Source organism: Saccostrea cucullata, unplaced genomic scaffold (genome assembly GCF_032062105.1).
Source record: "Saccostrea cucullata isolate Sc308-1 unplaced genomic scaffold, CSIRO_AGI_Scuc_v1 ctg5230, whole genome shotgun sequence".
NCBI lineage: Eukaryota > Metazoa > Mollusca > Bivalvia > Ostreida > Ostreidae > Saccostrea > Saccostrea cuccullata.
The window spans coordinates 1-15,690 of NW_026930515.1; the positions used below are offsets into that span (position 1 = coordinate 1).

The 15,690-nt window shown below is 32.9% G+C and overlaps 3 non-coding genes across 3 annotated transcripts; all 3 read left to right on the forward strand.

Annotated features, from left to right (window-relative positions):
* The first annotated feature begins 272 nt into the window (after positions 1-272).
* Trnam-cau (transfer RNA methionine (anticodon CAU)) lies at positions 273-344 on the forward strand. Its single transcript has one exon. It is a non-coding gene; the product is annotated as a tRNA-Met (tRNA).
* Positions 345-3,268: 2,924 nt separating this feature from the next.
* Positions 3,269-3,340, forward strand: Trnam-cau (transfer RNA methionine (anticodon CAU)). The gene has a single exon. It is a non-coding gene; the product is annotated as a tRNA-Met (tRNA).
* Positions 3,341-4,358: 1,018 nt separating this feature from the next.
* On the forward strand, positions 4,359-4,430 carry Trnam-cau (transfer RNA methionine (anticodon CAU)). Its single transcript has one exon. It is a non-coding gene; the product is annotated as a tRNA-Met (tRNA).
* Positions 4,431-15,690: the final 11,260 nt, after the last annotated feature.

Genomic DNA, 15,690 nt, shown 5'->3' on the forward strand with positions numbered 1-15,690 from the left:
ATTGAAAGATAATTTTATGAGAAAAAAATCGAAAAGACCCAGGGATCTATTTCAAATAGGGAGGTTCCTGTCCTAAGGCACCTGTGATTTCTTGAATCTACTGTCTCAAAATTGGAGCCTGTAAATGATCGTTATATGGCATACTAGCAGCTATGAAAACATAACACTCGCCCACATTACAGACAGACTATGGCTCTTTTTCTGATGCAATCAATTTTAACCTTCACATTGAGAAAGATTAAATATACTAGTAATTCCAAATGATGTTAATAAGCAGAGTGGCGCAGTGGAAGCGTGCTGGGCCCATAACCCAGAGGTCCGTGGATCGAAACCACGCTCTGCTAATTAATATTTTTATATTTAAAATCTTAATACATTATTAGTCTGAATTCAAACAACCAGCTTCTTTTATTGCGTGCATGAGTGCCAAAAAAGTTGGAAGTGAATGTATGCACTGTACTTTTTGAACAATATTCAAAATTTCCGACAAAATCAAAGATTAATCAACTTTTATTTCCAATTTTTTTCTTAAGTTTAATTTTCACCTATGATGGGTTTTTTATCATTAACAGATTGTAAATAAATTTATTGTCAATTAATCAATAAGAATGCCCGTCTGTTTGAAATTTATGCAGGAAATTAAAAATCTGATTTTTCATCCCATTGGGTGAAATTTGAGAGCATGAAGCGAGTCTTACCTTCTCAGAAATTATTTCTTTATCTTATCATTATAGGAAGAAAATGTGAGAGTGAAAAGCATGCATCAAAAATATACTACCACAACATAAAATTAAAAATATAAAGCATATATAAAAAATATTTTGTGTCAGGCCTTATTGATATTTATATCAGATGTTACAATGAAGCGATGTTTTTAAGTTAGAATATCACATTGTATGCCATGTTTCGAAAAAAAAAATTGCCATCAGCAAGAGTTATCTTTCTTGTTTTTTTTTTAATTAATAATGATATAAATGTATGATACCAATAAACATACGAATATGGTACATGGTTAATGATTCAATCTTTTACGTTTTATAATCAAAGATAAACATTTTGTTTATTACATGTAGTAACAATTAAGAAAAGGAGAAGGATATACACATGTATGTTTGGGTCATTCTACTACATTTAATTATCAAAAATATTGGCCAAGGGAAATATAATTTTTGTTTTAATAAATATTTGCTTTCAACGGGTGTTAAATCTTGTACCTGAACAAACTTCAAGGTAATTTATTAATATGAAGGTTTTTTTAAAAACAATATTGTTTGAAAGTTTTATCTCATTATAAGAAGTCATTGGTAGACCTTTAATATTTCTTATACGAGGGTTGTTCGGAATGTTCGTAGACGGTGTCATTCTTTCTTATATTACTAACTAGAAATTTAAAATAAGCACAGTATAATGTGTAAAATATTTGTTTTGTTGATATGTGAACTTTCATTCCATTCGATATAGCAGAAATCAATTTACATAATTTTAAAATCAACATGTATTGTACCCATGGAGCACACTTAACGGCAATGTAACGTCAAAACATAGCGTCAATAATTTCTAAAAAATACTATCCTTATACATTTCACACAGTATTATCCAATGCCCATTCATTAAATCCTTTTTCTAATACTTGACATTAATTTTTTTTAAGAATTGCTCTTGTTGTATCATTTTCTCTTTTAAGGTTTTAATTTCTTTTATTACTTAACTCTGCTTTCACGTCTAAAGCGTCTATGTCTTTCCTTGACGTTCCAACTTTTTAAAGTTTTTGTTCAGATTTTACCAGATAAACCGCTTCTTCACAGATTGTCCTCACCATATACATGGTCTCTGTCGCTCAAATAATGTCTCTACTATTTTTAATATGCACAAGTCGCTTATGAAATTTTTGTTTGGATTCCATCAACATTTTTAAAGTTTATCCAGGATTTTTCCAAAATTGCATCGATATCTGCTGCTCCGTGACGTTCAACAACGTAATTAATTTTGTCGTTTTCAATGAGGACTACCTATCTTCTCAAGTTAATTTCTTTTCAACAAAGCAAAATATTATGTCATAATTTGGAATACGAATCGATGTATCAATTCTTTATTTGAATTTCTAGGTTGTTTTCCTTTTTCGCTCCAATTTAAAGAGAATATCACCACATAAATTATTTAGTGCATTGTTTGTAACTTACTAAATTCTAATCTGCTCTGCGATCCGATTTTTGCATTTTTTAAATATGTACAAGTTTTGAATAAATCGTGATATTTTTAAAAAATAATAATACAAATCATTTGAATTTATTTTTAGAATATTTCTACAAAATTTGGATAACATAGGACGTCAAATAAAAAGATATGACAGAAGTCCACGAACTTTTCGAACAACCCTCATATTTAATGGACAGAAAAATAAGGAAAAAACTCTAAACAATTTACATAGCTTTTTTTACTTTAAATACATTTCTTCATAACTTACTTGACATAATATATATGTTCACCATATATAACTTTTTTTTAAGGAGTCGTAATTTTTTTTTCTCAATTGGAATTTGCAAGGCTAAACTCATGCCCTTCTGCATTTGAAGCAAACACTACAGAACCCTGTATGTAAATATGATATTAAAAGTAGATTGGTCGTTTGATCCTTTCCCTTATATTCAAATTAATTTCAACAGATATAAGGTGAAAGATAACACTTTATCTAAAATTTCATTTCGAGATTTTACAAGACTCCAAGCTCCAACCTAAGAAAGAACGCACAGCATGTGTATATATGATTTTTGAATATCATCAGTTTTTCTCGTATTTGTTATACTTTTATAATATCTAAAGGAGAATTACAAAAATAAGTGCATGTGTTCAAAACAGAGAATTAATTTAAACAGGTGAGGTTTTTTTCTTTTGAAATAACTAGATTTAAGGGATATATTAAAATGCAAAAGTGTACTAGTAAAGACAAATACGTAAAATTTGGAATGTTAGTACACAATGGAAAATATTGTATTTTTGAAAAATGAAAAATGTCTGGTATTTCAAAGATTAAATTATTTTTCAAAAAAAAAAAAAAATTGGATATGAATTGATACCAATGTACTCTCTCTCTCTCTCTCTCTCTCTCAAACACATTGCTAAAATTGTATCAGAAGACGCAATATGTGTGCAGTTGATAAATGTCAAGCGGAATAACTCTAGTTTTTCTGCAGGGATAATTTTCTGATGCAATCAATTCATAATGAGGAAATGAAGTATTTAATCAATAGCATTTCGTACCAATATGGTAAGCAGAGTGGCGCAGTGGAAGCGTGCTGGGCCCATAACCCAGAGGTCCGTGGATCGAAACCACGCTCTGCTAACTTTTGATCAATTAATATTATTTGAAAGGGTTCTAAATTTTGATTTTCATTAAATTAAATTTAAATTTTACTTTCAACAATCATAAGTTTTATAAATACATTCAAAGATTTCATATAATTTTTAGACAAAAAAATTCATCGATGGACAAAAAGACACTTAATTACCACTTATACTTATTTAAATTACTAAAATAGAAAGAAATGAATATTTTTTAAAGTAGATTCAATGATAGCAGTTTAATTCGGAAATTACTGGTAGTTTTTTTATTTAAAAAATAAAATAGAAAATATTTCTGAGATTGATTTTGACATGCATGTAGATTTTGAATCTATGTAATAGATTTATAAAATATTAAAAGTATGTCATACACAATTTTTTTATTCCTTTTTTATTTTGTATTATCATTTTTTTTATTTTAAACATCTACATATTATTTCTTTTTCAAATATTTAGTAAAGATATTCTTAAATCAAAAGGTCTCGGTTTTCAAGATGGGGTGTTTCGATGAGGCCTGTTAATTCACTTCAATTTTTTTTAAGAAAATAAATTATATATGTAGTCTACTTTTTCAAATATACGCATCCATGTGTTCCAAGAAAGAAATAGTTTATATGTGAGATATCATATTGAAAGCTGGGGACAAGACTTTCTCTTATATAGCCAACATATATAAGCACTGGAAAATAATTCCTTTTTTAAAAAATAATGTTACAACAAAAAATAATGTCCATCTAAGATTCTATTAGCATGTATTGAATATTTTTTAGAGAAAAAAAAGTACAAGTAGTATAAAAATAATGAAATATTAGAATAGTAAAATTGCGTGATTTTATTTACTCTCTCTCTCTCTTAAAAGTAATGAATTCGGCTTAATGAATTTTTTAAAAGACTTGGTCATCTGTACGCAGTAAAGCGGAATAACTCTTAGTTTTTCACAGAGAAATTTTTCTGATGCAATCAACCTTCACATTGGGAAACTAAATTATTAAATGCATATTGTCCTACAGAGTGTTATAAGCAGAGTGGCGCAGTGGAAGCGTGCTGGGCCCATAACCCAGAGGTCCGTGGATCGAAACCACGCTCTGCTAAATTATAATTTTTTTTAATTCAAATATTGTAAACAGATTTTCCACAGGATTTCAACTTTTAAATATTATCTTTTAACAATCATAAATTTCAAAACATTGATAAGATTGTACATTAATTATTACCTAAATAATCATCATCAATAGCTGATGTCATTCAAATACTAGTATTTGTTATAATCATTCAAAAATAGAATGCATAAATGGACAAAAAGTAATGTATTTCTTACAATTCACATTTTCACATTATACTTAGCACTTTTTGTCTAGCTTGTTTTCTGCAGTTGAAGAAACTAAGAATGAACTTGCTTAAATTACATGTTCAAGGGTCAACTTGTACATGAATGGATATGTACTGAAGATAGTTTACCCGAATGCATAAATTATAGAATTTTAAAAACAAAATTCAGTCTTGGAATATTTTGTTGAATTTTGCAAAAGAGTTATGCTTACAAAACTACTGACTTGTAATAATAACTTTTCATATAAATAGGTGGATGAAATATATCGAGAAATTAACATTATTTAAGCTAAAAAGTCAATAAAACAATATAAAATATGAGCAGAGCAAACACGGACCTCCAAAACATTAGAGGTGGGATCCGGTGCCATGGAGGAGTCAGCATCCCCTGCCGACCGGTCACACTTGCCATGTGCTTATTATCATATATGGGAAATAACGGAAATATCCCTCGTCAATTTAGTGTGTAAATAATGTACTAACAATTAGTTTGAAAAACGTCAGTCAGCATTTGACTCAATGATAAATTGTATTTGCTGACAAGGTCATTTTATCGACCATAGAACTTATGATGACTTTAAACGAGACTGCTGATATTCTTGTTTCTTCAACTTGCTTGTCAATAATTTACCTCGGTTTAAAATTGTACAATGTACATGCTTAGAGCTTATTCTTGCTTATCGAATCAACTGAGAGATCATCTGTTTCATAATCTGTAGTATTTTTTTAATTTCAAGCTCACCGGGACATATTGTGAAGACATAAGAATGCAAATAACTATAATTGTTAATTGACAATACGACGTCGGTATATCTAAAAGTCGAGTTAAAGGCCACAGGAAGTGTTCTCTTCTTTTCACATAGAAGATTTTGAACAAGTTCTGCTTCATATGAATTTAAGAATAGATCGACTGCGCTTCCCATGGGAATTCCAACAGATTGTTGGAAGACCTTGTCTCCAAAAATCAAACATAGATATTGTCAATCAGAAACTCATGCATCTTTTTGATGTCAACTTCAGAGTACTTGCGTGTACAATCATAATGTTTTCTAACAAAATAATTTGCAAATGATCAATGACAAGGTAAGTCAAATCACGAGTTCCATTTTTATTGAAAAAGCAGCTGTCATTGATATGAAAAAGCTTTGACTTTAATTATTGTGGGGGAATGGTTGTGTATTAAGTTGAAAAGTTTTTTAAGCTGTTGATTTTAGTAAAATCTTATAACTTCAAATTTTCTAAAAGTTTCTTGAAATTTTTGAGCACCCACATCTGATCTACACCAATCTTGAATATATTGTTGCAAAGCACTCTTTCTCCTTCAATACTGTAAATAACTTATAATAGTGAGGAGTAAAGAAAGAGGCTTGGTTGAACATTTACTGGAACCCGCTATGTATCTCTTTAAGTATTTTTACCACTTGTGACTGTAAAAGTACTGGTGATAAATTACTGACTTCTTTCATACATGTACCAATGTAAGGCTTTTGTCTAAACAACGGAGAGTTCTGTCTACCTAATCGATACATAGGGTCCACGGCGGATGTGACCAGTTATAAGGGGATGCTCGTTTCATTTTTTTTAAAGAATAGCTGAATCTGGAATTATGATTGAATAGTTTTCATGCACAAAGTGCATTTTTTCATTTTTCTTGTCATATCATGCGCATTTTATAGTACAATTAATACTGGTGCACCTTGTCGTCAATTAATTCTGCTGGGTTTAATTATGTAGAGATTTATTAGATAAATGTTATGATGCGGTTTGTTTAGTCAATAAGTCAATGGCATCTCTCCATGCTTGGTCGTGCATGATTATTTACTTCTTACCTACGTCAAAACCCTGTTAACACCTTCATTTACAATATTAATCAAAACATTGGTTCTTTTTTTTTCTCTGTGGAAACCACGGTTCGCTAAGCAGGGCTTAACAACAACGATTTTTTTTGCTAATCATGGCAGTTGTAAGGGTGTTGCAATTGGATTTTCCAACATTAAAACCCTATAACCTAAATCTCAAGTACATGCATTGTCACTTCTGAAACATTAAATCGTCGAGGATTTGTATGTAGGTGTACTTATAGTCCTTGCTAATTCAGTCAAGGTTCTACTTTGTTTAGTCATTCATCCACATCAACTGTCTGCGAAGTTAAAAGAACGATAAATAAATAATGAATTCTAAATAATAATTTCCTTTTGTAAATTTCATAAGGTGAAATGAAAACCACAAGTTTGAAAAGATGTAAAAAGAGTTTTAATAGGTTAACTTAACAATGGACAATGTTTAAATTCAATAATTAAACTTGTCATACTATGCCACTCTCCATCGGTGTGCCAAATCATTCCGACCCATAAGTACACAGGTTGATTAAATCGCAGCTTTTTACAATTTTGCTTTGAAAATATATTCCGAAATGTAGTTATTTATGAGGAACATTATGTTTTCGAGTTAAAGAAGGCAAGGGAAGGGGTCAAGAGAAATTTGCAGGTACATATATTAGATATACAAGTTTTTAACGAATTTATACTTGAAAAATCCCATGCCATTTTTAAAAAAAGTCTTTTGATTAACATGTTGGTTTATAAATGATAAAAAGTTTTTGTAATCTAAATTGTAATTAAAAATTTAAACAAAAAAAACAAAATCTCGGTTTTGTTATCACTCAAACCATTGATCCTTGTTATGCATTTTATTGAAGCAGGATCAATTATTTTGATTACTAGTATACTTTCCACTATATGTGCACATATCCAATATATAAATTTTACAATATAAATACTCGTTCACAAATCTTTTACTTTGAATTCAAATGTAAAGGGTGAGGATGACGAACAGGTGACCGATCTAAAAAAAAAATCATAAACAATACAGATACGTGAAAAGGGCATAAAACACGGACGCCTTGGAAATCCAGGGATGGAATCAGGTGCCTAGGGGAGAGTAAGCATCCTCTGTTGATATTTCACATTTGCTGCGAGCCATAAGTGCTGATAAGCTTACGAAAATTCCCGTAGTTAATTCAGAATAAAAACTAAGGCCTAAAAATGATATGAAACAAGTCAATTAAAATATGACCTAATGATAGATACATGTATTTGCTAACAATGTCTTTATATAAATTATAAAATCTACGAAATTCGGACTTGAAAGAGGTTGTAAAATCCCTATTACATCAACTTGTCAGTGATTAGCATGTCTGGCTTTAAAAAGAATTGAGCAAGTACTCAGAGCAAGCTTTTGAGTAACATATAAGTGAGACATACAACATACGCAGGTGATAGTAGAATATTATACAGTATAAAAATAAGGAAAGTTGATAATGCCCAAGTAAAACTGAAGTCATCTCTTTTGTCATACAATTTAGTTGTTGATTGAATTTTATCGTGTGTAGTAAAATATCTAAATATGAAACAGATGTAGCTGACTCTGGGGTGTCCTTTATTTTAAGTTCACTGGGATATATCGAGTCAACATACGAATGAAAATCACTAGACATCGTATATATATCTGAATGTCGAATTGAAGGCAACAGCTAGTGTTTTCCTCTTTGTGAAAATTTCTGTTTCGTAGAGATGAATACCAGTCATCACAGAATATCAACAATTTACTCGAAAACTTGGTCTCCGACGATTACATAAAAGTGGTCAATGAGGAACATCAGCCTCCTTCTAATATTAACTTCAGAGTACTTAGTTTTTAACGATAATTTTGATGATGACCAATTGCAAGTTAACCGAGTTCCGTTTTTAGCTAACCTGAGCCGAAGAGCTTTTCTGATCACATTTTGTCCGGCGTCCGTCTGTCTGTCTGTCTGTCTGTCCGTCTGTCTGTAAACTTTTCACATTTTCGACTTCTTCTCAAGAACCGCTGGGCCAATTTGAACCAAACTTGCCACAAAGCATCCTTTGGTGAAGGGGATTCAAGTTTGTTCAAATGAAGGGCCACGCCCTCATTCAAGGGGAGATAATTGGGAATTAATGAAAATTTGGTGGTATGTTTTAAAAATCTTCTTCTCAAGAACCATCTTGCCAGGAAAGATGAAACTTATGGGTTACATCCTCAGGTAGTGTAGATTCAAGTTTGTTCAAATCATGACCCCCGGGGCTAGGGCGGGGCCAAAATGGCCGACCAAATTTTTACATAGAAATATATAGGAAAATTCTTTAAAAATCTTCTTCTCAAGAATAACAAAGCCATAAATGATCATATTCATATGGAAGCATCCTCAGGTAGTGTTGATTCAAGTTTGTTTAAATCATGACCCCCGGAGGTAGAGCGGGGCCACAATGGCCGACCAAAGTTTTACCTAGAAATAAATAGGAAAATTCTTTAAAAATCTTCTTCTCAAGAATAACAAAGCCATGATTGAACATATTTATATGGAAGCATCCTCAGGTAGTGTTGATTCAAGTTTGTTCAAATCATGACCCCCGGGGGTAAGGTGGGGCCACAATGGCCGACCAAAGTTTTACGCAGAAATATATAGGAAAATTCTTTAAAAATCATCTTCTTAAGAATAGCAAAACCATAACTGGTCAAAGGTTTACTTTTGGATTTAAACTTTTCAATAATAAACCAATTTCTACTTTTTTCCTAGCCACAGTGCTCAGGTGAGCGATGTTGCCCATGGGCCTCTTGTTAGCTTTTCTGATCAAAATTTGTCCGTTGTCTGTCGTTGTTGTCGTCGTCCTTGTAAACTTTTCACATTTTCATCTTCTTCTCAAGATTGATTGATTGATTGTATACTGTTTAACGTCCCTCTCCAGAATATTTCACGGATATGGAGACGTCACCATTGCCGGTGAAGGGCTGCAAATTTAGGCCTATGCTCGGCACTCAGGGCCTTTGAGCAGGGTGGGATCTTTATCGTGCCACACCTGTGACACGGGGCCTCGGTTTATACGGTCTCATCCGAAGGACCGCCCCATTTAGTCGCCTTTTACGACAAGCAAGGGGGTACTGAGGACCTAACCCGGATCCCCATGCACGGGGCAAATAAGATTTTGAAGAATTTCTTGCTTAGGGGTATCAAAGATTAACATAGGAATGTGTTGGAATAATCTTTTTAAAAAACTTCCTTTGATAAACTATTTCAACCAATCTTGCCACAAAGTATCCTTCGGTAAAGGGAACTCAAGTTTGTTCAAATGAAGGTCCATGCCCTCCTAAAAGGGGAAATAATTGTGAATTAGTGAAAAATTAATGTCATCTTTTGAAAATCTTCTTCTCAGGAACCACTGGGCCAGTAAAGATGAAACTCATATGGAAGCATCCTCATGTAGTGTAAATTCAAGTTTGTTCAAACCATGACCCCCCCCCCGGGGGGGGGGGGGGGGCAGGGGGGCCATAATGGGGTATCAAAGTTTAACATATGAATACATAGGAAAAATCTTTTAAATCTTCTTCTCAAGAACCACTGGGCCAGGAAAGCTGAAACTCATGGAAGCATCCTGATGTAGTGTAAATTCTAGTTTGTTCAAGGCATGACTCCTGGGATAGGGTGGGGCCACAGTAGGGTAACAAAGTTAATCATAGAAAATATATAGAAAAAATCACAAGAACCATTTGGCCAGGAAAATTGAAACTCATGTTGAAGCATCCTCTGGTAGTGAAGATTCAAATTTTTCAATCATGACCTACAGGGGAAGGGTGGGGCCACAATGGAGTATCAAAGATTAACATAGGAATGTGTTGGAATAATCTTTTTAAAAAACTTCCTTTGATAAACTACTAGGCCATAAAAGATGAAGTTCATATGGAAGCATCCTCATGTAGTGTAGATTCAAGTTTGTTCAAGGCAGGACCCCTGGGGTAAGGGGTGCCACAATGGGGTATCGAAGTTTAACATGGGAATACATACAGGGAAAAATCTTTAAAAATCTCTTCAAGAACCACTTGGCCAGGAAAGATGAAACACATTTGGAAGCATCCTTTGGTAGTGAAGATTCAAATCTGTTAAAATCATGACCCCCGATGGTAGGGTGGGGTCACAATGGGTATCAAAGATTAGCATATGAATACATGAGAAACTTTTTCTCAAGAACAGCAAATCCACGATCGGTCATAATTATATGGAAGCATCCTCTGTTTATGTAGATTTATGTTTGTTGAAATCATGACCCACGGGGGAAGGATGGGGGCACATTGGGGAATCAAAATTTTACATAGGAATACATAGGGAAAATCTTTAAAAATCTTCTCAGGAACAACAATGCCATGGTTGGTCATAGTCCTCTAGTAGTGTAAATTCAAATAGTGTTTTTCAAATCATGACCCGTGGCAAGGGTGGGCCATAATGGGTGATTAAATTAGAATTGTATAGAAAATGTCTTTAAATTCTTTATCTCAAGAACATCAAAGCCATGACTGGACAGAGTTTTATGGAAGCATCCAAGTTTGTCCAAATCATGATCCCGGGGGAAGAGTGGGGGCCACAATGGGTGAACAAGTTTTTACGTAGAAATACATGTGTAAAATTGTTAAAATTCTTCACAAAAACAACAAAATCATGATTGATCATCAACATAAAAGCATCAAAAAGGTCATGTAAATTTATATTTGTTCACATTGTGACAATTGGGAAAATAGAGGAACATTAGAGTGGATCATAACAAAGGAATATAAAGACTTAATTAATAATAATTTTCATCTTATAAACAACAAAGCCATTATGTGTCATATTAATTCAATAGCATCCTTAAGAAGTGTAGATTTAAGTTTGTTCAAATACCCCTCCCCTGAACCCAATTCTCATTTACAGCGGTAAATACTTTTGTAAGGAGTATAAAGATGAGGGCTTGGCAGAGTATTTTGCTGGACCCAAAAAATGTATCTGTTTGTAAGGATTTGTATAAAGTTTAGAAAACCAATACAAGTAGGGTAGATCGAATACTAGTACACCTTAATTGACTAGTATATTAAAAGTACTGAATACCGAAATATGATTTTGATTGATTGATTGTATACTGTTTAACGTCCCTCTCCAGAATATTTCACTGATATGGAGACGTCACCATTGCCGGTGAAGGGCTGCAAATTTAGGCCTATGCTCGGCACTCAGGGCCTTTGAGCAGGGAAGGATTTATCGTGCCACACCTGGTGTGACACGGGGCCTCGGTTTCTACGGTCTCATCCGAAGGACCACCCCATTTAGTCGCCTTTTACGACAAGCAAGGGGGTACTGAGGACCTATCCCGGATCCCCATGCACGGGGCAAATAAGATTTTGAAGAATTTCTTGCTTAGGGGTATCAAAGATTAACATAGGAATGTGTTGGAATAATCTTTTTTAAAAAACTTCCTTTGATAAACTACTAGGCCATAAAAGATGAAGTTCATATGGAAGCATTCTCATGTAGTGTACATTCAAGTTTGTTCAAGGCATGACCCCTGGGGTAAGGGGTGCCACAATGGGGTATCGAAGTTTAACATCGGAATACATACAGGGAAAATCTTTAAAAATCTCTTCAAGAACCACTTGGCCAGGAAAGATGAAACACATGTGGAAGCATCTTTGGTAGTGAAGATTCAAATCTGTTAAAATCATGACCCCCGTTGGTAGGGTGGGGTCACAATGGGGTATCAAAGATTAACATATGAATACATGAGAAACTTTTTCTCAAGAACAGCAAATCCACGATTGGTCATAATTATATGGAAGCATCCTCTGTTAATGTAGATTTATGTTTGTTGAAATCATGACCCACGAGGGAAGGATGGGGGCACATTGGGGAATCAAAATTTTACATAGGAATACATAGGGAAAATCTTTAAAAATCTTCTCAGGAACAACAATGCCATGGTTGGTCATAGTTATGTGGAAGCATCCTCTAGTAGTGTAAATTCAAATAGTGTTTTTCAAATCATGACCCGTGGCAAGGATGGGCTATAATTGGTGATTAAATTAGAATTGCATAGAAAATGTCTTTAAAATTCTTTATCTCAAGAACATCAAAGCCATGACTGGACATACACATGTAGTTTTATGGAAGCATCCAAGTTTGTCCAAATCATGATCCCGGGGGAAGAGTGGGGCCACAATGGTGAACAAAATCATGATTGATCATCAACATAAAAGCATCAAAAAGGTCATGTAAATTTATATTTGTTCACATTGTGACAATTGGGAAAATAGAGGAGACATTAGAGTGGATCATAACAAAGGAATATAAGGACTTAATTAATAATAATTTTCATCTTACAAACAACAAAGCCATTATGTGTCATATTAATTCAATAGCATCCTTAAGAAGTGTAGATTTAAGTTTGTTCAAATACCCCCTCCCCTGAACCCAATTCTCCTTTACAGCGGTAAATACTTTTGTAAGGAGTATAAAGATGAGGGCTTGGCAGAGTATTTGCTGGACCCAAAAAATGTATCTGTTTGTAAGAATTTTTATAAAGTTTAGGAAACCAATACGTGTAGGGTAGATCGAATACACATTACTTCACTAATATATTAAAAGTATTGAATACCGAAATATGATTTTGAAGAATTTCTTGCTTAGAAAGAGAACTGCGAGTATAAGCTGGAGTATAAGCTGGATTTCCAGAAGTAAAATTAAAACCAAGTTCTTCCAAAATACATTCATGATAATCAGTCTTGCAACCAAAAGATAAAGGCTATATTGTTACGAGTATTGTCTGCTGATAGCATTACATACTGCTCTCTCGCTATTTCATCACTTCAGGTTAAGTGAAAACGGAAGGGCAGTTGGTCCCATTTTGCCCTTTAGTTTTATAAGACGAATTTTTAATATACTTCTAAAACACTTAATCCACTCTGACAAAGTGTTAAGGACTTCCTGAAGACATTGCAATATAACATCTATAAATCAATTTTTGTAAACAATTGTGACATATTCTTAAAAAAAAATCAACAACATCATTTTATAAACGAAGTGGGTGTCAGAAAAATAATCGACAAACATCAATTTGCTGTACCAGGATGAACTCGAACCTTTAAGAGATTTGTTTCAGAAATTAAAAAATTAAATAAATGGGCAACCGATTGCATTTTTAACCTGACCTACAGTGTAAATAAAGCCATTTTACATCAGTCTGGAAGAGGAGCAGATTTTTCTGTTTGATTTCGTGAACGGGTTTTTACCATACTGCAAAAAGAGGATTATGGTCACCCAGCCTAAAATTTAAAAATCCCATTTAGAAGTCGGTCTGATGTTATATATCTTAGTTTATATTTCCTCAAATTAAAACTCTCGTATTACTCTTTTACCAGAAATCAAGGCAAAATCCCATCGGCATCAGAATATACTACACTTAATATATATTCAATATGACATTTTATTAGAGAATGTACAAACTAAATCAAGTTACTGGAAATCATTTAATTACAGAGAGAATGTCCCATTAATTTAAAGCGAGGTATTAAATGCAGTTTAATTGCAAAAAATGAAATGTAAAATCTTCAAAGCTTTTTAAACCAAGAAATAAAAATGTTATCGTTATAAAACGTAGTTCATGTTTAATGTATTAAAATCGTGTAGAAGTTTGATATTTTCTCGGCTAAAACCTTCATTTACACAGTGTTACCTTTTCTTTATCTTATTATTTATTTACATGTATTTATTTATTTATTTATTTTGTTATCTAGGGTAAATGTCATAGGTCTTTTACAACTGAGTAAAGGGAAGGTAGTACAGGGTTTAAACATGTATTTGTACATTGTGTAGACGAGATAAACAGTTCCATTTGCCTGAGTTCAGATGTGTTCGTTTACCTATGATTACCTATTACTATTGTAAATTTTAAAAAAAAAAATCTAATTCTAATGCATTGGATCACAGGAGGTGTTCCTTTCAATCCTGCATTACATACACATAAGAAATCGTCACGACTCACTGGATCTCTAAAGCACACCCTGCTATATTATTTATCACTCCTAATACAATCTAATTAATAATTATCCCTCGCGTTCGTGAAAGCGAGGGGATCGACATTAAATATCATTCGTCTGTTGTTCTGTCCGTCCGTCACAAAAACTTTAACCTTGGTGATATCTTTTGAATGAGAAGAGATAGGGCTTTCATATTATACGCGTAAATCACCTGCGTCAAGAACTGTCTAAATACAATATGGTTTTGGCCCCGTGACCTTGACCTTGAAGTTGACCTACTTTTCAAATAATTAACTTTTAAATGAGAAGAGATAGGGCTTTCATATTAAAATGTGTATTACCTGTGACAAGATCTTTCTAAATACACTATGATTTTTTGACCTCGTTACCTTGACCATGAAGTTTTACCTTCTTTAAAAAAAAATTAACCTTGGCAATGACTTTAAAATGAGAAGACATAGGGTTTTCATATTAACCCTGTGCATTGCTTGTGACAACCCCTTTCTAAATACACTTATTTTTTTATCTTGTGACCTTGAAGTTTGACTTTCTTTACAAAAATGTTAATTTTTCGTAAATATTTTCATTGAGAAGAGATAGGGCTTTCATATTTGACATGTGCTTTATATGTGACAAGATATTTCCAAACATGCTATGATTTCTGACCCCTTGACCTTCACGATTGACTTAAATTTAAAAAAAACGAATTCGGTGATAACTTCTAAATGAAATATGATAGGGCGTTCATATTTGACACAATATGCCATAAAAATGATATCTCAACCACAATGACACCGAAAGCGGCAGACCACAATTCTTTGAATTTGCTTCTTAATCCTATGAACAAAATGGTTAATAGTTATTTTGAGATGCTGATATCGGTACTGCAGTCTGTATTAATCTGTCTGTACCAATGATATCTTTATAAAGATGACATATCATTTATACCTTATTCTTTTAAAAAAAAAATGTCCAACCTTTTATTGAGCACGTTTATATTTAATAAAATCATAACATTTTATTGCAATATGAGCATACCTCTCTCTCTGCTATACAAATATAACCCTTTGGAGAAATTATTTTACAGATGTAACTATAATATTAGATATTATGACGGGAAACATATACTGTCGTGATCGAGCACGAAGTACGAGGTCAATATGCTTT